This window comes from Triturus cristatus, chromosome 2_2 (assembly GCF_964204655.1).
Source record: "Triturus cristatus chromosome 2_2, aTriCri1.1, whole genome shotgun sequence".
Classification (NCBI taxonomy): Eukaryota; Metazoa; Chordata; class Amphibia; order Caudata; family Salamandridae; genus Triturus; species Triturus cristatus.
Window position 1 is genome coordinate 137,012,442 of NC_140582.1, and position 26,713 is coordinate 137,039,154.

The window sequence follows — 26,713 nt, forward strand, 5'->3', positions numbered from 1 at the left end:
AAGGAGGGAGTTGTCCCTGAACAGGGCTGGTACTCCAGCGGATTTTCCTGGCTCCCCCAGGCGGTGACAGGACTATGCACGTCATTGCTGCCAATTCTCATTTTATTTACTGTTTTTGTGTGGTTTCCTACAAGTAGGGATTCCTGCTGTAAAAAGGCAAATTGGGTAGAATGCAAGTAGATAGGGAAATAGTAATAGTTAAAACTGAAACACAACAAGCTCCCAACAATCTGACTGCCATTAAATATCAGGTAAATTATGTAGTTGAAAATTCAACTAGAGGGGGGAATATTAATATTGATGTTGATGTACGCAATGATAAGTTTGTGTACAAAAACAAAATCGAATCATCGATGTCGAAATCTCCCGATATGACCTCTCCATCAACCCTGAGTCAGAAATATGTGGTCAGGCAGGCCCTGCGACCTAGACCCGAGGCTACTGATGGACAGATCACAGGTGGGGTGACATATAATCAGCAGGAAAAATGCGTGAACAGCAAATACCCAGATTAGTCCCACAGATAGGCAGCAACACCACAATGGTCCTAGGAGATTGTCCCAAATAAAATGTACATGGTCGGAGGGGCTCGCCTTCCGAAAACACCATACAGTTAGATGCCACATGAAGTTAGTAACACTCAGCCAATCAGGATACAGCTCACACTACACACGCAGTGGTAACGTCCTCTCCATGCCGGACATCTGGACACATTACCCACTGGCCCTCGTTTTGTGCACACAAGGTCTGTACCAATCTACATTTGTCATCACGTGGGAGTAATTTATGACTTCATGACAAGCCCCACATTCCACTCCCGAAACAGGATCTATGAATTGCTTTATGATGCATCAAGAAATGTATAAAAAACACTCAAAACTATTGTACTTTGAGTCAGTCCTCAGACCCATTTCTGAATGCTGCATTCCCGGCCGTAGTGTTAAATAAATGAACTGTTCCTGTTTTGGCAAATGCCTCTTGTTAGTTTTTTAAGGTAAATTCATATTAGAGGAACAACTTTAAAATATTTCATCGCATAAACTAAAATAGCCACCATTCATACCCCTAGAAGAGACCAAGATATACACATACCTGAACATTTAACAATTACACATAATGAGGAACCTTTCCTTTTATGTGACAGCATAAATAATGAGAAATTAATCCTAATATTCTATACAGCAGACCTGCTTAACAAAACGTACCCAATGTCAAACCTGGATGGATGATGGATGGCCCCTTCAAAAGGTGTCCCAACCCATTCACTCAGAAATACACCAAACACGGTGAATATCAAAACACAAATATCCCTTTTATATTCCCTACTGCCAAATAAACAAAGCAGCACTTACTACAATCTCTTAAACCATATAAGACCAATGAATGAGTGGCAGAAAACTTGACCCTCCACAATGACTCCTGGTAATGTGTGCATTTCACAGTTTAAATTTCCACTTCAGAAACCGACCCCATCTTGCATCTACAAAAATGCTCATGCACACACAAGATAATGGGATAGTGCATCTCACTGTTAGCATACTACCTTTCTTTAGCTTTTCGAGAAGAAAGACTCTTTTGTTGTCCAACCTGAACCTTCCATGGGCCCATTGACTTCAGACCTTCCCTAATGGAGGGGAGAGAAAGAGCTTTTGTTCTTGGAGCTGAACCATGAAGAAATGACATAATCATGTTCCCTTCCAAGTCTGGATCTGACACAGAATACATTCAAATGGCAATCAGTAGAGAGAGGAGCTTAGTGAGAGGTATTCTGGTGATAGAACATGTGGCACATTAATCAGAAGCAAAGAGCACTGACTATAAAATACCTACTTTATAAAGGATGATGTTAAGGAAGCAGTTACATGTTTTAGTGTGCTACTCACTCAATGAGAAGGACATGTCCTAAAGGGTAATGAATAAAGGAGTCTATTACCCACTAGGGAGTGGGCTACAAAGTCCCACCCTGATTTAAAAATCTCAGAAAAACAGGAATGCGCTTGCAATAAACACACCCTGAGGAGGAGGCAAGAATTTGTTATGTAAGAGTTGCCTCTGAGGGTAAAGAACCAATTTGGGAATCCTAAAGGGTTGTTAATACTGCTCTCACCCACTCAATGAGTGGCATGCTTCATCATAGGGCTGCTGCCACTCCCTGACGCAGACAAACGTCCAGGAAGGAGCGCAAAGGAAAATAGAAAAGAAAGAATTCAATGGATAGGGATCCCTAATGCAGAGGAAAAATCTAAAACTGTCTAAGTGGGTATCCGGATCCTTTATTGTGGATCCCACTTGGCACCATTAAAAGGAAATTGGTACAACGGGTATATAGGAAAGTAACAACACCATTACTCTATCTGCTGTATCAACATGTTTCTGCCCTAGATTGCCGCCTGCTAGGGTCAATATGTTCCAGTATTGTTCCCTCGTAGTCTTATCACTATCTGGTACAGGACTCAAAAATGGCTATACTTGCCCTTTTGTTTGTGGACAAATACCGTCTGCGAACCTGAGTCTCATCAATGATGATCCTAACTCGGGAACAGAGTGGGGACACCGTCCTATAGTCACATTTACTCCAAGGTCTGGTTGTCACCCAAAAGGCCACTCTGATCCCTCTGACGGAGTAATTGTGACTATAGGACGGTTGCAGGAATAGGACGTACAACCTGCATTCCATTTCCCTTTTGAGGTTTATGGTTCTGGCGATCCCCCAAATATATATCTGTGGCTATGATAAGGCTACTTTGGTGGCAGGTGTGCCTGTTGTTTGCTTCTGCTGCCACTGAAGCTCTCGGCTCTCTGTGAGAGAAGAGGCTTTTTGCTCACCTATTTCAACCAAAAGCTCTGACTTGCTAAAATCCAGCTACCCCTTCCTACCTTAAGAGTGTTATCATTCTCTTAGATAGCCCCCAAATTGTCACAACACAGGAAGCAGGCACATTCATCAGAATAGTAACTATTCGCTAAAAAAGTGATTCAAAGATGATTACCTCAAAATTGGCATGTTCATTGGTGAAGTGCCTCAAGAGCTAATAGGGGACCACTAAATGGCTATGGGTGGGACAAACCTCAAGCGTGTAAAGACATCTACGTACCTGTCAGCTCACCTCCAATTGGTGGATATTGTGTGTTTTTTACTTCTAGTCACCCAACTGACAAATGATTCCATTGACCTTATTGAAGTCACTAGCTTGAAATGTCATTTCGCCCTCTTCTCAAACCTATATTATCCTCCAAAAAGGTAATCATTACCTATTGACGTTAAACAGTGCTTTAAATGAAGAAATATATGGGAAAGTACTCACCCACCTGAGCTGCGGACTAGAGGTGGGGCCAGGGCAGGTCTAATGGCAGAGCGAGGAGACAAGAATTGAAATAATCTTCTTGCTCAATCCTCCCTTTCTCATTGTTTTAGGATGAAAAAAAATATTTCAATCCACTCTCCATATATTTCCCATTAAATGTTATCTCTCAGGTCTTCACTTTTCATTCCATGTTTTACCCTTCATACTTCTCACCACTCCTTTTCTCCACGTCTTCATTCCCTGTCATCACTCTTATCACATCCTTCTTTTCCTTTCAATTTGCATCTCCCCTCTCCTCTGCTTTACTCTTCTTTCCATATCTGGTTGTTTGCCCGTGTTCCTTATCTTCTCCCTTAACTCTACTTCTGCTGATCTTCCTTAACCCTCTTTCTTTCTTCCCTGCTTGTCTTTCTCTGGTCCTCTTCTCCTCCCCTGCTCACAATTTCTATTCTCAACACTACAGACATTCCCCACTTTCTCGTTTCCATTTCTCTTTTCCCTGTTGATGGCTTGCTCCATCTTTATTTCCTTCTATGATTCTTTACAATACCCTCAACACTGTTTTCCCCTATTGCCCTTCATGTAATTCCTTCTTTTCCTTCACTCCTCATGGTGCCCTCCTGTTGCACCATCTTGACTCGCCTGCACTCTCATGGGAGGATTGGCGTGCACAGGAACTGGGCCACCTGCAAGGCCACCCCAGAATGCCACCACACACAGGTTCAGGACAAACTTTTAGGTGCTCAGTTTACCAAACAGGCTAAGACAGATGTGCCTAAGTCGAGCATGACGTTCCAATTATTACAACACTACAGTCTGTGACCGGAGAGTCACTAGGGTGTATCAGAATAAAATCTACTAAGCACCTATGCTGCTGAGTCAAAAAGGGATAAGGTTTATTTCATTTTTTTGAGCAGTCATGCTTACCTTGTCCTACAAGAAAAACAAGGTGGTGGCAATTTTGACCCCACCACTGACAGGATAAGGGGGAGAGCTTTGTGGGGAGGGATTGAGATAAGCTGTGCGTGCCATTGCCTGTGGGGCTACAGCGGTGCTCAGCTGTCAATGGCGCACATGTGATCCACTCTGTCAGCCTCACCAGTAGGAGTAAAACCTGATATGCAATGCTCCCTACATGAGTACTGGCAGGGCTTTAAGTGGGCTGGGTCCTGCCGGTGCTCAGCACCAGCAGTTCTAAAAAGCAGGTGCGGCTGTCCATTTTTGCCCTCACCCTCAGGGTGAAAGAAAAAGTCTTGACTCTGCAGCAGTACCACCCTTCACTGCCTTTGAGGTAACTTCAAAGCGACTCATTGTAGTACTTTCGCATCGTCATCATTTACAAACTGAAGTATTTTCAATATTCTGTACAACGAAGCCACAGTTGTTGCTTATTTATCTTTCGCAACTAGCAACCATTGACAAAGCTAATAGTCCTGGCTTGTTGTTGGTGTAGTGTTACTTGTATTATTATTCCAGAAGCAGCACAATACAAGTTGTGGGGTGCACTATGCTAAGCGCAGATTTTTAGCTTATATGTGTTTAAGCCACGCCCTTAATTACTTTGGGGCATATTAACAAGCCAGGCGATTCAAATTGAAGCCCATGTTAGATGTCCTTCACATCTAACATGAGCTTCAGTTGGAATTCCATAGAGCATATCATCAAGCCCATTGTCGCCGCTTTAGCTGCAGTTTTCTGCCGCTAAAGCGGCGATCATTTTATCGCCTGGCTTGTTAATATGCCCCTTTGACCGCGCCCCTCGGAGAACACCCCTCTCCGCCCTCCCACACACATAGGGCAGATTTACAAGCCCCTTGCGCCACTTTTGCGTCACTTTTAACATGTCAAAAGTGACGCAAAAGTGGCGCAAGGGGCTTGTAAATCTGCCCCTTAGGTTTTTCATTCCACTTAAAGCCCTGAGTACTGGCACTCTTCATAACTAGGGAGAAGTTCTGGGAGTCAAACAGAGATTATTCTGAAGTGTCAGTACCTTTTACTGGGCAGAACCGGCTCATTTAAAGCACTGACTGTAACAGGGTCACCCTTGTAAACGCCTGACTTCACCCGCATTCTTTAGACATAAGGTTGACAGGTTTGCCTCAAACGTTCAGCACGCGAAGGTCTGAGGAGGTAGAAACACCGGCCGTATGCAAAGTGTTTAATAATCGGGGAGAGTTACATACAGAACCAGACAGTTGAAAAAAACCTTAGGAAGCCTGAAGCGCGCTGATGCCAGATAACTAACCTCTGTAGGAGTTACACAAATGCCTCCTCTCAGTTAAAGAGTATTAGGGGAGCAACCTTAAAGCTACTTCGTGAGAGTGTACCGGTTGTGCCACTGCTACATTTTGATTGATTTTCCACACACATATTGTTTCTCTCACCCGTTATATAATTGGTTTGGGTTTTACTTCCTTTTCGCTTTTGGCTCTGGAAGAAGCGCGGCTCTGTGGAACTGCATGTATTAAAGACACTCATTACATTGTTTCTCTGACAGGAAGATCATTTTTGTGTCTTCCAAACCCAACTAAAACGTTGGCTAGAAATAAAAACAAAATGCCCCAGGCAGGGAGAAGGAACAATTGGCTAGATTATTTTGCAGACGGGCAATTGAGGCCAGTAACCAGAAATGGAGTCGCCAAGCAAGACGCCGCATATTTCTTATTTCCCATAATTCATGTTTCAGCGGAATGTGCAAATGTGTACAATTAGGCTACCCGGACCATAATTACATTTGGCGCACATGCTCACTTTAAGAAATAATGACCCAAAAAGGCAATCTGGCATCGTTTAATAGCGATTTACGGGGTATCTTGTCCTCATTTGCGTTTTCGGAGTTATGATGTTGGTGAAGCACATTTGGATTGGCTTACAGGGGGTTTTGATTCATGCAATGTGCACTGAATGGTAATGTAATTACCTACATGTGTGCAAATGGTACAAGATAAAGAACACATTTACCTGTACCTAATGCTAAAGATGGAAAACTGAAAACTGGATTGATGCAAATATTTAATTAATCTCAGCCCCTGGTAATCATTCAGTAGATCATTATTTTGGTTGATGTGCCTCACACATATCAGTCATGGCCTCACTCCTAAAGGGTCTGACTGAGCATCCGCACCTGTTATGACTGCGTCTCTTCGAAGGTCATGGACTAAATGGGGGTAAGCATCATTTTAAGAGTAAATGTTTAAACAACATGCTAGGGCATATTCACAAGGGAATGGTGAAGCGATGCGTTAAGCAAACATTGCTAACGCCATGCTCCGCCATTCTGAAAACGCAGGGCTGCGCTGTATTTACAAGAATGCTGCACACTCCTGCGTTTCCCCTAGCCCTGGAGCTAAATCTAGCTGCCTAGCGCCAATGGAGGCACCCTTGCACCATAGTGCAAGGGTGTCTGCGTTGAGGGAATGATTGTTTCTGTGCAGGAAAGTGTCTATTCCTGCACATAAACATCCAGAATGGCGCATTGTAACTTCTATGTGTGCCGCATTGTGCAGCACACATATAAATTGCAAATTGGCATTTTTTTAAAAAATGATTGTTTGTGTGCAGGAAGGGACATCTTCCTGCACATGAACAAGCTTTCATGGTGATTTGCTGTTTCTATGTGTGCTGCACAATGCAGCACACATAGAAACAGCAAAAATGAGATAACTTAAGTATTTCTTCTCTTTTCACCATGTTAAGACTCTGTTTTCCCTGGTCTTAATTTTGAGACTGGCTCCTATTAACGCCACCCTTGTAAATAGGGGGCAGCATCAAAATCAATAGGTTTTGCTGAAGAAAGCCCACCGCAACACCTGTTGTACACCCCTTTCATGTTAAATGAAGCATGTAAGGGAACCTTATTTACAAGGCGGCGTTTAGCTGCCGCCAAGTAAATAAGGCGAACTGTTTATCGCCACAGGAACATCATAAAAAGTGAAGTTCCTGTGGCAATAGGATCTTGTAAATACGCCCCACAATTTTATTAAAAATTAGTAGTACAAAATAAATTGTACCACACAGTCACTGACGTGGTTCATTGCTTGCGACTATAACATATGCGTAACATGTAGGCTACAATGATTAGCGCATTGGAATAAGTCCATGTGCCATTTGCATATGCAGTCGAATTTCATCAAAAATTGCATTGTCACAGTTGCACTGTGGGTTAAATTTTTCAGGCAGTCAGAAAAAAATAGCTCCTGTATATTGCAATTACCACACTATAACATCAGGTGTGGAAAATATATTTCCCACACCAAAACCTCACATAGTCGAAAATAAGTAACTCTTGCTGCAACTAAATGTGTTTGTTAGGGTCTATTTAATGATTTTGCTACAGTGACTCATAGATGGCTTGTGGTTTTTGTGTACTAGTTTACTATTTTATTTAAGCCATCAAGTCAGATAAATGCCACTTGCAGTGTCTCTTGGGGCACATCTCTTATCCAGCATACCTGTGCAGTCATTGGCTGCAGTGATCAAGCAAATTGATCCACAATTCTAGATGACGACATGCAAAAGCAGCTCATAGTCAAAAACAGACTACAGTTTCAGTGCAGAAACACAAACCAAGTATAGCCAGTGCTTAATTTGTGCTAGTGTTTGCACCTGGAGGGCCTAAATCCATTGTTTTTTGCTCACCATGCCATTCCAGTTTGGACCCAGCCATATGCAAATCAGTCTTGACCCTGTGCCCCATGGGAACAGTCCAGCCCGAACTGCCAGGCCAGGTCCTCCCTGGACTGGAAACAAGCATCCTAGGACCGGTTTCGGGCTTTCAGCCCTCATCAGCCAGGATAGCTTGACTCCAGTAGCATGGAGAGCACGGGACTCTCGTCTGGGCATATCCGTCCCACTCGGGGTGACAAATGCAAAAACAACAATTGATGGACAGAATGCAGAACAATGTCATACATCCACCCCAGTACAGAGATCTGGGCCTAAATCCATCCTTTTTTTGCTCACCATGCCATTCCAGTTTGGACCCAGCCATATACAAATCAGTCTTGACCCTGCACCCAATGGGAACAATCCAGCCTGAACTGCCAGGCCAGGTCCTCCCTGGACTGAAAACAAGCATCCTAGAACCGGTTTCAGGTTAGGACCTGGCCTAGCAGTTCGGTCTGGACTGTTCCCATGGGGCACAGGGTCAAGACTGATTTGCATATGGGTGGGTCCAAACTGGGGTGGCGTAGTGGGCAAAATAACGATTGATTTAACCCAGATCTTTTGACTGGGGGAGCATGTCTGCATTGTCAGCATTCCGTCAATCATTTGTTTGCTGTAACACTTTTCACCCTAAGTGGGATGGGTATGCCCAGACGTGGGTCCCTTGCTCACTGTGCCACTGGATTCAAGCTAGCCTGGCTGAAGAAGGGTGACATGCCCTGAAACTGGTCCCAGGATGCTTGTTTCCGGTCCAGGGAGGAGCTGGCCTAGCAGTTCGGTCTGGACTGTTTCCATGGGGCACAGGGTCAAGACTGATTTGCATATTGCTGAGTCCAAACTGGGGTGGCGTAGTGGGCAATATAACAATGGATTTAACCCAGATCCTTTGACTGTGGGAGAATGGCTGCATTGTCAGCATTCCATCCATCATTTGTTTGCTGTAACTCATTTCTGAGGACACAGAAGTATTTTTCATCATCAAACTTTGGTTCAGCTAAAGAGAAAGATGGGCAGAAAAAGGAGAAAGAAGATGGAAGAGAACAATATGAAATCAATGGCAAAAGAAGAAAGCATTGAGAAAAAAGGTCCCTGCAATATGAAGATAAAGAGACAGGAAGTTTTGGGTGGTGGGAGAAAGAGTAATGAGGAGGAATGAATACCAAGCATCTGGATATTAATCAATCCCAGAAACCGGCAGGCAAAAGACCATTTCTGTTAGAAATTGGGCCAGACCGAGATTTTTATGACAAGAGACACCTTACTATTTGAGTAGGAATCTTCATCTCTTCGCAAGTCTGAAAAAATGATTTCTGCTAAATCCAAAGAGTACAGAACCAGAAAATGTGGAAACCCATTAAGCCATCCTTTGAAACCCTACAATTGTTCCTAGTGAGAGCAAAAGCACAAATAAAAACCTTGTGCTTGGTTCATAAGGCACACCAGAGCTGCATCTGCATCGATCTATTTGAGTAACGCCAACCCTAATAGCTAGCTGGTGGCCAGGGATCATCATCTTCGGAAACCTCTGGCCTGTACCAAGAGAGGCATAGACAATGTGGTGCATGGCCTGACCTTTTCCAAGGATCTATGTAAATTACTCTCAATACTTATAAATACTACTAAAATACTGCAGAGAACTAGAGCCGTTGTCGGGGGATACCAGGGCAGCAGTGTGAAGCGAGGTGGTGCGAAGTACAGTGCCAACAGGTCACGGTACAAGCAGCGGGTTGGAGGCTGCATTGGGCGGTGGCATCGGTGAGACTAGGGTTGGGGTGCAAAGTCCTTTTAAGACATGGATCCAGTAGTGGCGTTGTTGACGGCGTCGGGTTACTTTTTCATCTGTTGCAGCACAAACACATCTTTCCAAGTGCTGTTAGCAGCTGAACTTGCAGTCTTTGCTGTTCCTGAGACTTCTTTGAATAGGAGGCAAGCTCTACCTCAAGCCTTTGAAGAAAGTCAAACAAAAAAGTTGCTCAAAGTTCAGTCCAGTCCTATCTCTGCCCAAGACAGAAGCAGCTATTGCAGGCCAACACAGATAACTCTTCTACTTGGCAGGTTCCTTGATCCAAAAGAGTTCTAAAGTCCTGGGGTCAGGACCCCAACATTTTCTCTTTGTTATCTTTGTGGCAAGGGTCTCTGAGTCCAGCCCAGACCAGTTCTGCCCTCTCTAGCCCAGCTTCACTACAGGAGGTGAAGACAGCATTGTGCAGAGGAGATACTAGCTATTCAGGTGCAAGGTAAAAACTCCTCCCACCAATGTAATGCAGACCACGCGAATTCAGCCCAACTATGAGTCACCCAGGAAAGGCAGGACACACCCCAACTCCCCTTGTGGCTGTCTACAGTGAATTCACATCCCCAGCCCCTGTCACTCCAAAACCGGACAATCATTTCACAAACCAGCAGAGGCACACAGAATAGTTAAACAACAAAAATGCCTACTTTCAAAAAGTGGCATTTCCAAGCCCTCAATTTAAAAAACTTCTCTCTAAAAATGTGTTATTCAATTCTGAGTTCAAAGAGCCTAAATTCCATTTCTCCATCATGTCCCAATGAATATGTTTACTTATAAGATGTTACAAAGCAACTCCCAAGTTAGCTTATGGGACAGATAGCCTTTCAATAGTGAAAACAATGGAATTGGCAGTATTTCACTATCAGGACATGTCACATACACCAGGACATGTCCTACCTTTTACATACACTGCACCATGCCCATGGGGGTACCTTGGGCCTACCTGAGGAGTGCCTTACATGTTAGAAAAGGGAAGGTCAGGACCTGGCAAGTGGGGACACTTACAAGGTTGACATGGCAGTAAAAACTGCACACAGACACGGCAGTGGCAGGTCTGAGACACTTTTGAAAGGCTACTTGTGTGGGTGGCACAAGAACAATGGATTAATCCCAGATTTTTGTGACTGGTGGTACATTTTTGCATTGTTCAGCATTCATTCCATCATTTGCTTCTTTTGCATTTTTCACCCTAAGTGGGAAGGGTATGCCCAGACGTTGGTCCCATGCTTACTGCGCCACTGGATTCAAGCTAGCGTGGCTAATGAAGAGTGATGTCCCGAAACCGGTCCCAGGATGCTTGTTTCTGGTCCACGGAGGACCTGGCTTGGAAGGTCAGGCTGGACTGTTCCCATAAGGAACAGGGTTAAGACTGATTTGCCTATGGCTGGGTCCAAACTGGGGTGGCACAGTGAGCAAAAGAATGATGGATTAAACCCAGATCTTTGTGACTGGGGGGAATGTTTGCATTGCACAGCATTCCATCCATCATTTGTTCATTTTGCAGACCCGCTAGTAGCATTTGATTTACAGGCCCTGGGCACACACAGCACACTGTTTTAGGGACTAGGCAGTAAATCAAATAGCCAATCATGGAAACACAAGTCCATAAAACAATTTACAGCAGAAGCACTTTCACTTTAACACTGCTGAACAGCAGTGAGAACGTGCCTAGAGACACCAAACTAGCAAAACGAAGTCCAACATATCATAAAAACAGGTGCAAAGCAGGAATATCGCCACAAAAATATCGTGAGACATAAATATCGCCGCAAAAATATCGTGGAGAAGAAATATCGACAACAAAAATATCTATGACAAGAATATCGACTGACAGATAAGTAATATCGATGACAAAAATATTGACATCTTAAATATCGTTTACAAATATATAGTTGACAAAAATATCGAAATACTAATAAGGTAATGTAGCTTAGTGTTTTTAATGAGAATTGTTTGTCATTTTATTATATGTTTTAACATTTTACTAGTTATTAATTTATTTTAAGTTTGATTTTGCATTTTTAGTTCTGTAGCGGGTTGTGGGTTTATAGGGGAATAGGGTGGGAAGTAATTTAATTATATAAAATGTATTGAATATTTAATATGTATAATTGTGAATTTATAGAGTTAAATGTATCAATTGATTAATTAATAATTGTTTGATAATTAGTTGTTAATTAATTTCAATTAATCAATTATTAATTAATTATGTTAATTGTTTAATTAATTTTAGGTGTGTGTTGTGGTGTTTATATGTGTAAATGGTGTGAAGGGTGGTAACTAATTAATTTTGTATTGATTAATTATTAATTAATTAGTAATTATGAATTGTAATTGTGTAATTAATTTTAGGTGTGTGTTAAACATTTTGTATTATCTTTGTTAATAATAATATATTTAAATTTAAATATTAATTATGTTAATATTGGAAATTAAATTAAATAAAAATGTGGATATTTTTGTTTTTTATTGTTGTGGGATCCAGCACTTTCCCTACTGTTGCACTCACTGGAGTGGGAATAGTAATTTTAACCGCTCTGCTATCCAGCGCTTTCCCTACTGTTGCACTCACTGGAGTGGGAATAGTAGTTTTTACCCCTCCGCTATCCAACGCATTCCCTACTGTTGCACTCACTGGAGTGGGAATAATAATTTTTACCCCTCAGCTATCCAGCACTTTCCCTACTGTTGCACTTACTGGAGTGGTTATGGTAATTTTTACCCCCTCGCTATCCAACGTTTTCACTACTATTGTGTTTATTTTGTTATTAAATGTATGTTTTATTCTTTTTTTAATAGTTAAATGTGTTAATTAAATATAGAATATTTTATTTTATTTTAAATTATTTCTATATGTGTATATTTAATTTTTATATAATTTAAAAAGTTTATAAAATGTATTTAAGTAAATATATGTATATGTATACTTTTTTCTGTTTATATTTATTAAATTAAGTTTATTTGTTATAATTAGTTAAAATATATTTCAGTCAAAAACTTTATTTCGGCCACAAGGGCCATAAAAGCAAGAATACAATACAACAATGTATATGTCAAAAGCAAAAGCAGATCACATTTTAACCACCAGGACAGAGTAAAATAGTCAGATTAAAATTTTCACATTATTAAGAGTTGGTGGAAAATTTCCTGCGCTGAAACCATACAGCATTAAGAAAACGTGAAACTGCGAACACAATTGGGGGATGGGTGTCGTATTTTAAGACTCGCAGGGCATTAACACAGTCTCTAAAACCAAGGTTCCTACAAATCGATTTTACCCAACGTTTCCTATGGGTAAGGTACGCTGGACAAACAAAGAACATATGAATTTCATCCTCCAGTTTGTAGCCACATGCAGGGCATGAAATACTATTGTTAATGTCCCATCTAGAAGTAAAGGACCTGAGTGGTAGGGTACCCATTCTAAATTGAACATATAATTTCCTGGCTACAGGAGGGAAAATCAGATCCAAAAATAACTCCCTCCCATAGTTCGGTTTAATCTGAAGAAACTGTTCAGTCAGCCTGCCTATATTAGGATCCATGTGCAGGCGTGTTAGATGAAAGTATCTTAGTTCTTCAGCAAGATTGGTTTTAGAAACAGATAGGCAGGAACCTTCTGGGGTATCCCAGAGTTCCTGGCGACCAATCTTGAAACAAGTTTCCCTAACGTGGGTTAACCAAGGAATCTTCATGTGTTTAAGTGTAGGCCAGAGATCCAGAAATTCATCTCTAAAAATTTCCAGGTCTGGATTAGACCATAGTCTCTTCCAATAGTGGACAGGCCGGGCCGCCACCACTTCTTCAATAGGAAGCAGTCCCAGATCTAGTCTAATTGGGACCAGCGGGGTGCTAGGGGGTAAACTTAGTAGTTTCCTGATAAAGGAGTTTTCGACCCTCGTTAGACTATCTATTTTGGAATGGCCCCATAGTTCTGCTCCATAGGTAGAGGCAGGTCGGGCTTGAGTTTTAAAGATTTCTACCACTGGAGCCGCTGGTTTAAAAACCATGCCACTAAACAATCTAGCCATACCTCCTGTGGTTTGGGTCAACTTGAGTGTAGAATTGACCACCTGGCCTCCCCAGCCAAGATCTTCTTGGAGTGTAATCCCCAAGTAAGTGAACGTTTTCACCCTTTCAAGGGGGATACCATTCAGAACTGGGCTGGGGCGAGTACTTTTAGGAGGGTTGAGAATCATAAATTTCGTTTTGGCTAGGTTGATCTCAAGGCCCCTGTCACCAAAATATATTACATTTAATTAATTTTGTTAATAATATTAATATTATTTAATTAATTTTATTTATGTTATGTTATTTTTTTAAGTCGATATTTTTTACTTCTATATTTTTTACATCGATATTTTTGTGTCGCTATTATTGTGCTTACCTGTTTAAGTTTAAGGAGTCAATATTTTTGTTATCAATATTTTTACATCAATATTTTTTTCATCTATATTTTAACATGGATCTATAAAAACAGGCGGTCAGAAAGCAAAAAAGACAGGGGAAGCATGCTAAAAGATTCCAGGTCTAACATGTGACTTTGTTGGTTTAAATTGATTTCACTTCGTTAGCCTATTTACTTGTATTTTCCCACCATTCCTGCTGTTTTTGTACCGCTCCCAATGCAGTTCATACTCCCTGCCTTCCAGCCTCCCTGACAGTTCCTCCCATCTCCCAGGACTACTGCCTTCAGTCGGCACCCCATGGGCATGCCTAATCAAGTCTGTCTGCACCTGTCTGCACCTGGACTACATCCAGCGCCAGGACCCCCACCCCACCCACCATCCATTGCTAGACCACCGAGAAGCTCCTGGCTCTGGAACCCGGACACCGCAATAACAACTGATTCACGTCCTCCCCATGATCAACCAAAGGATCCTTCACCTGCCTCCATAGCCACTTTGCCTTTCACACAGAACTTCCAGCAAGCACCAAACCCAGCACTGTGCCTGATCAGATGACTACAAACAACACTGAATGGCTCCACTTTATCCTACTCAATGACCGCTACCTCTGCAAATACGCTACAGAATTTCGGGGATCCCATCACCACCCTCTCCCTGGATGCTGCCTTCATCAGCAACAATCAAGGCGGGGCATCGCCATCATCTTCAGAGAAACCATCCAATGCACCATCACCAACGACGACCAGATGCCCTTAATGAACAGCCCAACAGACTGACACCAAGACCACTATAAGAGGCACCATCGCCTACAGGCCCCCCAGGACCCTGTACAGCTTTCTGTGATGTCATCTCCAACCTCATCGCCCCTCTAGCCATCGACTCCCACCACTACATCCTACTCTGTGACCTCAATTTCCATGTCAATGATCCCAACAATTCCAACTCCTTCACCTTCCTTGAGAACCTGAACAACATTGGCCTCACCCAGCTGGTCACCTTACCCACACACAAAGCCGGACACACACTCTATGCTGTCTTCACAGCAAAAGAATCAAATTCACCCACGTTTCGTAACTTACCTGAACCGACCATGCCATCATTCACTTCCCTATCTCTGACACCCAGAACACCATTGATGGAGCGAGTAATACAACATTTTGTATACCCCCCTATTCTGCATGTTTATACTAATTAGAATAATCTATTAATTATAATACTATTAATGTGTTTGTGTGAAGTGTAATCAACATTACTAATGTACGAAATATACGTGGGATTTCCATTTTGCATGGCTAAAATAATTTGTAATTAACATATGTACGCATACTAATACTAGGAAAAATAGAATATCGCATGATATATGTTGCTTTTGTGACGTTATCGTAATGTTGCACCAGATGACATCAATGGGTGAATATGAACGCTTTAAATGTCGCCATCCGCTAGATAATTACAAGCACTTAGGGGAATTAGTGAGGGTATTCATTATTTCTATGTATTAATTACTTTTTGTGTTTGTGTCGCTTAAGTTGTGCTTTGGGCCTAAAACCAAGATGGCCGCTAAAATGACACGACGAGATGGCCACCATTCCACGAGGTTTCGGGAGAACTGCGCCTGCGCCAACCACATGTAACATTGGCCTCGACATGACCTAGACTCGATGTGCCCAAGCAAGGTCACGACGGGAAGCCTGTCAAGTATCTCGACGAAAGACTTTTATAAAAACCGGATGGAATATGTAAAATGACTTAACCTCCTGAACTGTGTGAAACCTCACCGGACGATCCCAACCAACCAATGGGATAAGCTCAAATTCTCTAAAATGTATCTTTTAGACTTTATTTTCATTATAAAAGTGACGTTAGAATAGAGAGGTCATCTCTCTCTGCTGCTTGCTCGTACTCTCACTTTTGCTGACGGAGACGACAGTGACGCTACATGACGGCTGCGTTCCTGAATCTTTGACAGACTGAATTGCTGCCCAATTTCTTGATGAACTAAGGACTTCCTAAAATCTATGGGCACTGATCGATACTTGCACGTCTCCGGTCCTTGACCCAATCTTTGGGACTGTAGCGCGCTGACGACTAAAGTTGATGACGGATAGCCAGAATAGGTAAATAAGGTGTTCTGTGATTTGCGTAATGATTAATAAATTTACTAGATGGAACTAAAATTCTTGCATTAATTAGATAAACAAAAATATTGATTAACAAGAAAATGTGTTTGGTCGTTTATTGAAAGAGGATAGATCAGGATCTTTGAGTATGTTTTAGCTGGTCTAAACCATCAATATCAATTCAACTAATTGATCCATTGATCACGTGTGAGGAGTATCTTAATGTTTAGGTTTATGATGTGTAGTGATAAGGATATTAGTGCATAGAAGTGTAAATAATTTTCTCTCTATAGGTTATAAGGTATTCCTTTCATGTCAGCGCTTAGAACATTCATCTCTCCTGTGCAGACCAGTGAGAAGCAAAGTGTGAATGTTGGTGATATGGGCCCCACCACTGATTGTAGGAGTGAATGTGTTAATGTGATATTTGGTCTGTGACGAAGGGAAGATATTAGGTACGGGGTTTTATCCTGATTCCCGTTACCCAGGTTTCCGCGCTGCATCAGCTTTTCTGGTAGCAGGATGATGGTTATTATTGTTTTGGTTTGGTGATTATTGCTTGTACATTGCTTATTGATTATTGAATATTGATTGGTGTTGGTTTATGTATTAACACTGTATGTGGAGTCGCGTCAGGTTCTATGTTGTTTGCACAACTTTTGGGAGGTAGGAAGTCAGAAGTTTGTAACGGTTCCGTAGTAGAGCAGAGGTAAGCGCTGCTCTCTGGAAAGACGGAATTGTTGTTGCCCTGTAGGTACACAGGGGAAACGTGTAATGAGTGAAGTTGCACAACGCATTGTCTGGGATCGGTTCGGTGACATCGTCGAGTGTTGCCATTAGAAATATCTCCTGTATGAAAGAAGTGTATGGTAGCGAAGGTCACCTGTGAAATTTTGGTCTTAGGTACCGGGAGTCCAGAAGGAGCTCTGATAACGCTTTTCACTGGAAAGGTAATAGGTGTTGCCTAAGCTTGTTAGAAGGATAAAGTAGAGGGAAGTGCTACTTTATTAACGTATGTCGTAATTCTGTAGTAGGACAGACTGTTCGCTGTTCTCGGGAAAGACAGAATTCTGTGTGAATGTACTACATTTTCCCGTGAGAAAGTGCATGAATGAAAAGGCATTCAGGTTAATTGTGAAACTCTGGGTCTCCAACTAGGGGGTCGATTCCGATCCTGTTTTATTTTTTTCCGTATGACTCGTATCCATAATTTTTCCCGTACGAATCGTACAAGTTCCGTCCCACCCGTGAAGTACGATTCGTACGGGAAAAATACATACGGATCGGCCTGATCCGTACGAATTGGATCAGGAAAAGTTGTACGAGACGGACCCGGACACTTTTACAGTACGAAGCCTAAAAATACAGTCCGACCGTACAAGTACGATCCGGACCGGATTTCCAATTTAGGATTCGTATGGAAAACGTCCCGTACACGGGGAATGACTTTACCCGCTACAAAGCAAACTTTGTACGACTCGTATCCCGGGAAAAGTAGTTCCCGGGGTGTGAGTCGTACAGGGGTACGAGTCGTACAGGCCCCCCCTGCATATGTACGGTGCGTACCCCAAGATCGCGTATATATGCACCTTACAACAACATCGCGTATGTACACACTTTACAACATCACGCATGTACAGTGCTACGTCAACATCGCGTATGTACGCACCTTACAACAACATCGTGCATGTACGGTGCGCACGCCAACATCGCGTATATACTCTAGGTCCGCCAATATCGCGTATGTACGGTGCGTCCGCCAACATCGCGTATGTACAGTGCGTCCGCCAACATCGCGTATGTAGCATGTACGGTGCGTACGCCAACATCGCGTATGTACGCACCTTACAACAACATCGCGTATATGCTTGGTGCGTACCCCAACATTGCGTATGTACGGTGCATACGCCAACATTGCGTATGTACACACCTTACAACATCACCGCGTATGTACGGTGCGTACCCCAACATCGCGTATGTATGCACCTCACAACAACATTGTATGTATGCACCGTACATAGGCAATGTAAAACAGCACCAGGAGGGTCTATTCGACTCGCACAACACCACAAAACACGTCTACAGTGCACAAAACATGGAAATGACTGACCTGGCCACATCCAAACAGGCAAACAGCAGGCCAAACTCACAACCACCCCTTATAACACACCCACCAAAAATTCAAACTGAGGCCCACCCACAAATGGACCAATAAAAAGGGCCCACACACACAAACCGTGATCCTTTGCAACAGACTCACTGCAGCTAGAGAGCACACACCAACAACTGCACCCATCCACCTTAGCATATACACCTTCACACAACCTCCTACACACATACCCCCTCTTCACATTCAGACCGACAACTTCACATTCAGACCCACACACCCACACCCACAACCATCCACACCCTCACCACACGCCCACAGACAAGAATCCAAAGTTCACAAGGGAGGAGCTGGAGATCCTTGTCAATGAAGTCATCAGAGTCGAGCCACAGCTGTTTGGAACATTGGTCAGACAGACCAGCATAGCCGAAAAATCACGCCTGTGGCAGAGGATCGTCGATAGGGTGAATGCTGTTGCACCCATCAGAAGGACCAGGACTGAATGCCAAGCCAGGTGGTACGATCTGCAGAGGGCAGTCAAGCGAAAAATGAATGACGACTACGCCCAGAGCAACATCACTGGAGGTGGTGGGCCCCGCAGACCAGTAAATTTCTATCCCTGGGAGGAGAAGGTGATGGCCCTGCTTCCGCCAGTGGGAGTACATGGACTTCAAGGAGTTCCAGAGCCTGGTGAGTACACAAACAACTTAAGTAACATGGGGGTAATGGCATCCACACCCCAACTAAACAAAATGCATGCAACTACCTCCAAGCACTCACTGGCCAGAACCATAGTCAAAAACAACGCTAATGCCACTAACATGTGTATGCCACATTAACAAAGCAAGGCCATGCTTTGTCCCATGCTACACGAAGCACTAACCAACGAATGGATGTCCGGTATGCTGGGAGGGTGCTGGGAGGGTGGGTGTCACAAAACGCATTGACGAACTCCAAATCAGACACAATTGCCCTCATCCCATACGGCCCAGGTACATACCCATGCACCATGCTCAATGCACAGGGACTGTGAAAGTACTGACAAGATGGCTGACATTGGGCCCTGGTGTAGGCAGCACAAGACCCTCCTGTGACCAGTGCAAACACAAACACCAAGACAACAAGGTCAGATATCTAGGACAGGAACTCACACTCACTGTCATGGCAGCATGCTCCATGGGGGGACAGCTACATCACCTGGGAGCCCCAGTGCCAAATCACACTACACCCACCAGCAGGCCCTGTCACACACACCCCTTACACAAGCAGACACCCCCGGGACAGGCAATGGATTTACACACCGTCACAATGAACATGTAACACAACAAGACCAATACATAGCCGAAGAAGCATCCAAGCCAAAAATCAACAAGTCAAAGACTCAGGAACACATATCAATCTGTCCCCCGCAACATACCCATCCACAAGTGAACATTGAGGAGAATGCTAGGCACATACAACTACCTGGAGGAACAGTGCCAACTAGAATGTGTATGAAACATGGATGTGGCATAAAACAGCATTAACATTGTCTGTCTCTCACACACAGGGCAACGTGATCAATCTCCCCCCAACAATGGGGGTGAAGAATCACAGGCTCGGGAGGAACCTGATCCCACCGGCAGCGACGCCTCTCAACACTCCGCGAATGACCCCAACTGACCTGGCCCCTCTGCTGTCCCAGCCCCTGCAGCACCTGGTTCAGGAACATCTGTGCCAACCACCATCCCCATTCCTGCAACATCCCAGGAGACACCAAGGAGCCCTGCCCGCAGTGAACAACTGAGCCAGTCTGACCAGGAGGGACAAGGTTCGCCGGGCAACCAGGAGGAGGCAGACAACACCACCACTGCCATCCCTGAGGGGTCCCGTAGACCCGATGTGCCCACAATGGCAGCCCAGGCTCGTGTGGGCAGGGGTGGTGGGAGTGGAGACAGGCGGAGGTGAAAACCTGACCAGCAGCTGAAGAGACTGGTATGTCACACATACACAACATCATGGAGGCATACCAGCATGACACCAGGGAGATCAGCCAGGTAGTTGGGACACTTACAGAGATAAAGGGGACCATCACAGAGATGAAGAACCAGCAGGCCGAGCAACACGCCAGTCAACAAGAACACCAAGGACGGATGGAGGCTAGACTGTCTGAGCTCCTGGCGGTGCAAAGGGACATAAGCCATTCACTCTGTCGGATCGCAGACAACATGGGCAACCCTCCCTGTGCCACCAGGCGAAGACCACCACCAGCCACAGGGAGGGAGGAGGAGGAGGATTTGTCAGACGGAGTGTCCCAAGCATCGTCAAGGCCTGCATCTGAGTGTCCCCTGAGGAAGGTGGGTCATCCACGGAAAAGACCGTGAGAGGCAGCAGCCCATCCACATCTCCTAGGTCACCTGACCTGGCACCTGGCCTTCATGTGCAACAGCATCACCTCATTGACTGACATTCTCTGCCACATGGACTTGCTGGTCACAGTCTGACAAATGATGCCAAACACTGTGGTCTGGACTATGCTGCATTCAAATGCCAAGGATCCCATCTCCCCCTGGGAACTTTGGATTCTATGGTCCCTGTATTGCACCTTTTTCTTGCACAAATCACGCCCCAGACCTATAATATTTTTTTTTTTACTTTGATGTTGCAGTCATTTCGCATGAGTCCACAACATAAGTGTGGGGATATGTCAAAGTATGCCTGAGTGTGGAACTAACTCCAGCCATCCATACACTGGGATCTGAGTCCGGTCGAGGACACACATGGGTCACAATGTATCATCAAATACAGACATGGAACCCAATACTCACCCATGATGGCCTCAAGCTGCTGAGGGGGGGGCTTGCAATACTGCTCGGACAAACCAATTTGGAAGAGTATCATGAAGGCGTAGAGGTCATGGGTCATGGGGAGGGTGTCCCAGGTCTGTTTGGCGAGGTGGGAGTACTATCTCCTGCATGCAGTTGTTCTGTGGATGTGATGAATGGTGGCCAGGGCAAGGTTGTCTGCACGGAGTTGGGCCAATGGGGTGTTGGATGACAGACGTCCAAGGTCGGTTTTGGGTCTGCGGATGTGGACTGCCTCCTGATTGTGGGTGAGGAGTCTGAAGGTGATCCTGCAGCAGACAGTGATCCATTGTAGCTATCTCAGGTGGACGGTGATGTGGCTGGGGCGGGGGATGTTGAAGATGAGGTGTGCGGATGCGCCCTGGATGTGGACAAGTTCTCCTGCAGTTTTGCTGTTGTCCCTCCGTAGAGGGCGTTGCTGTAGTGGACCCAGCTGGTGTCGTGGACCTAGGGGACGGTCTGTCTTGCCTTGGAGTGGATCTATCTGTGGATCATTTGTAGCATGCGGAGGGTGTTGCAGCATGAGGTACAGATGGTGTTGAGTTGCATGGTAATTGTGAGCGATGAGTCCATGATGAACACCAGCTTGCGTGCGTGGCCACTGGGTGCTGGTGCGGTGCCCAGGCCGGTGGGACACAAGGAGTTGACCCAGCCATAAGGGGACAATCCTCAGATGATGACCTCAGTCCTGTCCAAGTCCAGCCTCAGGTGGCTGATGTTCGGCCATTCGTCAACGGATCTCATGCCTTCTTGAAGGTTGGATCTTTCAATGTCTAGGTCTTTGGTGAGGGTGAGGAGCAGCTGGGTGTCAATGGCATACGAGATGATGATGAGGACGTGTGCACATGTGATGGTGGAGAGGGGGGTCATGGAGACCTTGAAGATCGTCACGCTCAGAGGTGAGCCCTGGGGCATGGGCCAGATGACCCCAGTGTACCACATGCGGAAGGGTGGAGGCCAACTCCCTGGGCCTTGCTGGTGAGCTACTTGGTGATTTAATCCTGGGCCCTCCTCTGGATACCAGTGTTTGAGATGTGTGAGCTGACAGTGTGGTAGCAGATGGTGTAGAATGCCGTTGAGAGGTCAAGGGGGGTGGTCTCACCATTGTTGAGCAGGGCAAAGTTGTCGGTGGTGGCAATTATGACGGTTGCAGTGGTGTGATTACTGTGGAAGATGGTCTGGTGCCGGATGCCTGGAGCTGTTTGCGTGGAGGAAGTTTGTCAGTTGCTCATTGAGTGTCTTCCTGATGACATTTGCTGGGTAGGGAAGCAGGGTGATGTTCCAGGAGTTCCTGCGGTACTGTTGTCCGTTGTTTAAGAAGGGCCTGGGTCTCTGCATACCTCCAGCTCCCATGGAATGTGGCAAACTCAAAGGAGACATTCATGACGTGCTGGCCGTGGGCTTCAAGGATGTGGAATGATGTGGTTGAGATGTTGTGTGGGAAGGAGCCTGATGGAGAGCCAGAGTGGATGTTGCACATGAGCCAGGTGGTGTATTTGCTGCTGACGGGAGTCCAGAACCTGAGGGGGGTTTGTCCCGCAGATAATAGTGCTGTCTGCCTCTGTGTGCCAAGGCTGTCGTGTATGTCCATGAGCTTGCAGTGGTAGAAAGTTGCAAGGGATTTGATCTGCCCTGCAAGGGTGGGGTGTCTTTTGGATGGAGAGCTGCTGTCAGTCCACTCACAATGCTGATGAGCTCCTTTATGTCGTGTGTTTTGGTGCCTCTGCCCTATCTGAAGGATCTCCATTTGTCCTTGCTGATGATATGGTGATGGCTGTGTGTGGCGTTTTCCAGGGCTGTAAGGTAACTGATGGTTCTTTGTGTTGCAAGGTTTGCACAAGAGTCCGGCTAGATCTGTATGAGTCCAGTAGGTCTGCCTTGTCCCAGGTGGCTTAACTGTTGTTGTGCTTCACAGGAAAGTCCGTCAATGTGGCAAGAGTGTTGGATCAGTTGCTGATCCAGTGTGTGAGGTTGCAGGGTGTGGCGGGGGTGTTGGTTCGAGTGTCCCACACAGCTTGTCTGTGGTGACTTACATCAAGCATCTTTGGGGGATCGGTAGCGGGGTGTGGGGCAGTGTGTTGCTTGTCGGAGACATGGATGCAAATGTTGATGGACCAATGATGGATGGTGGTGTGGTTGTCCTCCAGCAAGAAGTTACTGGCCCCCAGCCACATGTAGCCTGTGGAGGTGAGGGCGTGCGTGCAGATGTACGTGTTGATGGCTTTGCGGATTTGTGGATGTAGGCCTGGAGATCTGTAGATGAGTGTTACTCTGAGGGTTACCAGGGGGTTGGTGCGAAACCGGATTTGTGACTCTGAGGGTGTACTTGTGAATAAATTACAAGTCATCCGCCGGGATTGTTGGTCCCGTCCCTACGGGTGATCTTGTATCCGTCAGAGATGGCAATGAAGAAGTTGTGTGCTGAGGATGCTTTTATCCAGGTTACTATCATGAAGGTGATGTGTGGGGCTGTTGTGTTGAGCAGGTAACAGAGTCCAATGGCGTGCTGGTGGATGGAGCAGGTGTGGAGTAGGAAGCACATGACCTGGTTGTTCTGACAGGGTCTGGTAGGCGGGGCAGCGCTGTGTAGGCAGTTGGAGTTGCACACTCAGTATGCAAAGGTGTCGTGTGTGCGCTTAGGGGTTGCCTGATAGCAGGCGGTTGCTAGTCTGGTGGACATTGCTTGGAGGGTGGCTGCAGCATGAGCCTGTTGTGTGACGTGGGTCATACAAGGACCAGAGGGTCGTGCACTGTGCACGTTGCAGGCACAGACGGTCCTGCCTTTGACACAGCGTTGGCGCAACAGTGGCACAGACAAGCTGCTAGCTGCAGTAAGAATGGGTGGAGGGGGAAGGGAGGAGCATTTTGGAGGCGTGTGGGTTGCAGAATCAGGGCACTCGGTGGGGTGGTGCCGCAGGTGAGGTCAGAAAGGCACAGTGCAACAGGTGTATGTAAAGGAAGGAGTGTCAGGTTACTCATGGGTCACTCCGAGAAAATGTATGAAGAATCAACAAAAATTATGGCCACAGGATCAGGCAACAAAATGCGGAGCTGCGCACAGGAGACACACCGTCAGCAGGCGTTGACGTCCTGTTGTGGGGAGCAACCTGCACGAATACATACACAACCAGGTACTTCATGCACAAGAGAGATTATTAGCCATGAAGAACTGCATGCATGTTGCCGAAGTACACAGACACTCATATGCTCAATCTTTGACAATTATGCCAAAGATGACACATGCAAACTGGCAAGAGATCTGCAGTGACAGAGATGAGGCACTTTGGATTGTGCTGAACACCTTTATTGCACAAACTCACACAAAGGGAAATGCATCCATACGAACAGACTCACAGGTCAGTTGACAGAACATGTGGGACATACGCTGGACCCCCCCTTCACAACACGGATGTTGTAAATCCCAATGAACTGGCACACAAGTTAAGGGGATGAGCCAAACATATCCTGCTGCACACGGAGAGGCTGCAATTCACCATAGAGCCTGTTGTTGTGATGTCCCACACTATGTCCACCCATAGCATCCGTAATGTTTCAGAGGGAAGGTTTACGCACATTGATGCCTTCATCAGACTCCACACTCCACTACAGATGACTGTCAAGAAGGGTGACTATCATGTCATGGGAGTGATGCTACATGTTATATGCTCCATGGTGAGAAGACATGTATGCATGGTACCACAACATGCACAGAAGCAGTCCCCACACATTCCCAACCCGTGGCACCACCAAAAAGCCTTGCTGCAATCCTTACCCAAACTGACATTTCCCCATGTCCGTGCATGGAACGCTGATTCAGCACACGTTGCAATCCTCATGAGGAATAGCAGGAGGACAAAGATGACACGAGCAGACAACAGGCGCAAAAACCTGGGAATGACAGACACACAAGAAGTCACCTAAAACAAATCTCACCACACACATGGTCAGTTACGAAACATGAACGATGTTGGACACATGCAAATTTCAAAGAAAGTTTCTCTGCAAAACTGTGTGGCATGACATCATCACTCGAGTGACACATCAGTACACGCATCAAAGTCACTTTGCATTCAGTCAGCTGGACACACACATTGCAACACATGCCACTCAATGCTACAAGCTTGCACACTCATACCCAGTGACTCACCATTATGAGAAGAAGTTGCGTATGAGCTGACTCTGGATATCATCCTCCTCCTCCTCATCACTTGCCTCGTGACCAAGCCCTGGATCCTCCACGGGTGGATGTTGCTGCTCATCAGGATCAAGGATGAGTGGCACTGCCTTCTCAACGGCCACGTTGTGCAGCATGTAACACACAATGAAGATTTTGCAGACCTTCTCCGGTGCATATGGGAGGGACCCACCTGTCTTGTCAAGGCACCGGAATCGGCTCTTCAGGAGGCCAAACGTCCTCTCAATCACTCGCCTGGTCTGCCCGTGTGCATTGTTGTACCGGTGATCTGCAGCTGTTCTTGGGTTGTGGAGAGGTGTCATTAGCCATGGCATGTTGGGATATCCAGAGTCCCCTACATGGAAACATCATGTAAATAAGTGGGTCAGGAGATGCCGTAAGAGCCAAAGATACCGCAACACACAGGGCAAACAGATTATACCCACCAACAAGACATGCTCGTTCGTTGTGCAGCCGCAGCATCATTTGTGGCACCCTGCTATGCCTCATGATGTAGGCATCGTGTGCTGATCCTGGAAAACGTGCACAGACATGGGAAATCAGCATGTTAGCAAGACACACAACAAGGGCATTTATCGAGTGGTAATGTTTACGGTTGCGATAGGCTTGTTCCTGTGCCTGTGGTGGTACTAAAGCCACATGTGTACCATCAATGGACCCAATGACATGGGGCATCCCTCCCAGGGCATAGAAATCACCCTTAACATCTGTCAACTCCTCAGGCGTAGGAAATTTGATGAATTCATCAAGGTGCGCCAACATGGCTGCCAAAACATCACGCAGGACATGGCTGAACATTGTCTGTGACATCCCACCAACATCAGCTATGGTCAATTGGAATGTACCTGTGGCAAAAAAATGTAGGGCTGCCATCACCTTCATCTTGGGGGTCAGCGCAGTAGGATACCTGTGTCGCGGTTGGAGGTGTGGTTCCAGCTTGTCGGTCAAGTCCTCAATCAACTGTCGAGTGAATCTGTAACGTCGGATGCAGGCATGTTCCCTCATGGCAGCCAAGTCTGGCATTGGTCTTGGGACAGGCGGTGCCCTGCAAGACATTGTTAGGAATAATAAAGATTGAGAGTCTGCCAAAATCAATGTCAATGAACATAGCACATGCTAAACTGCTACAAAACATCAGGTAACTATGGAGTCTGGCGTGTGCAATACATCCAGGACACATATGCCAGCTTGCTGGCACTCCTACGAAAAGCCAGATACACCTGTTGATTGTCAAGTCTACATGACATGCCCTGAAATGAGCTGGGGGCAAGTCT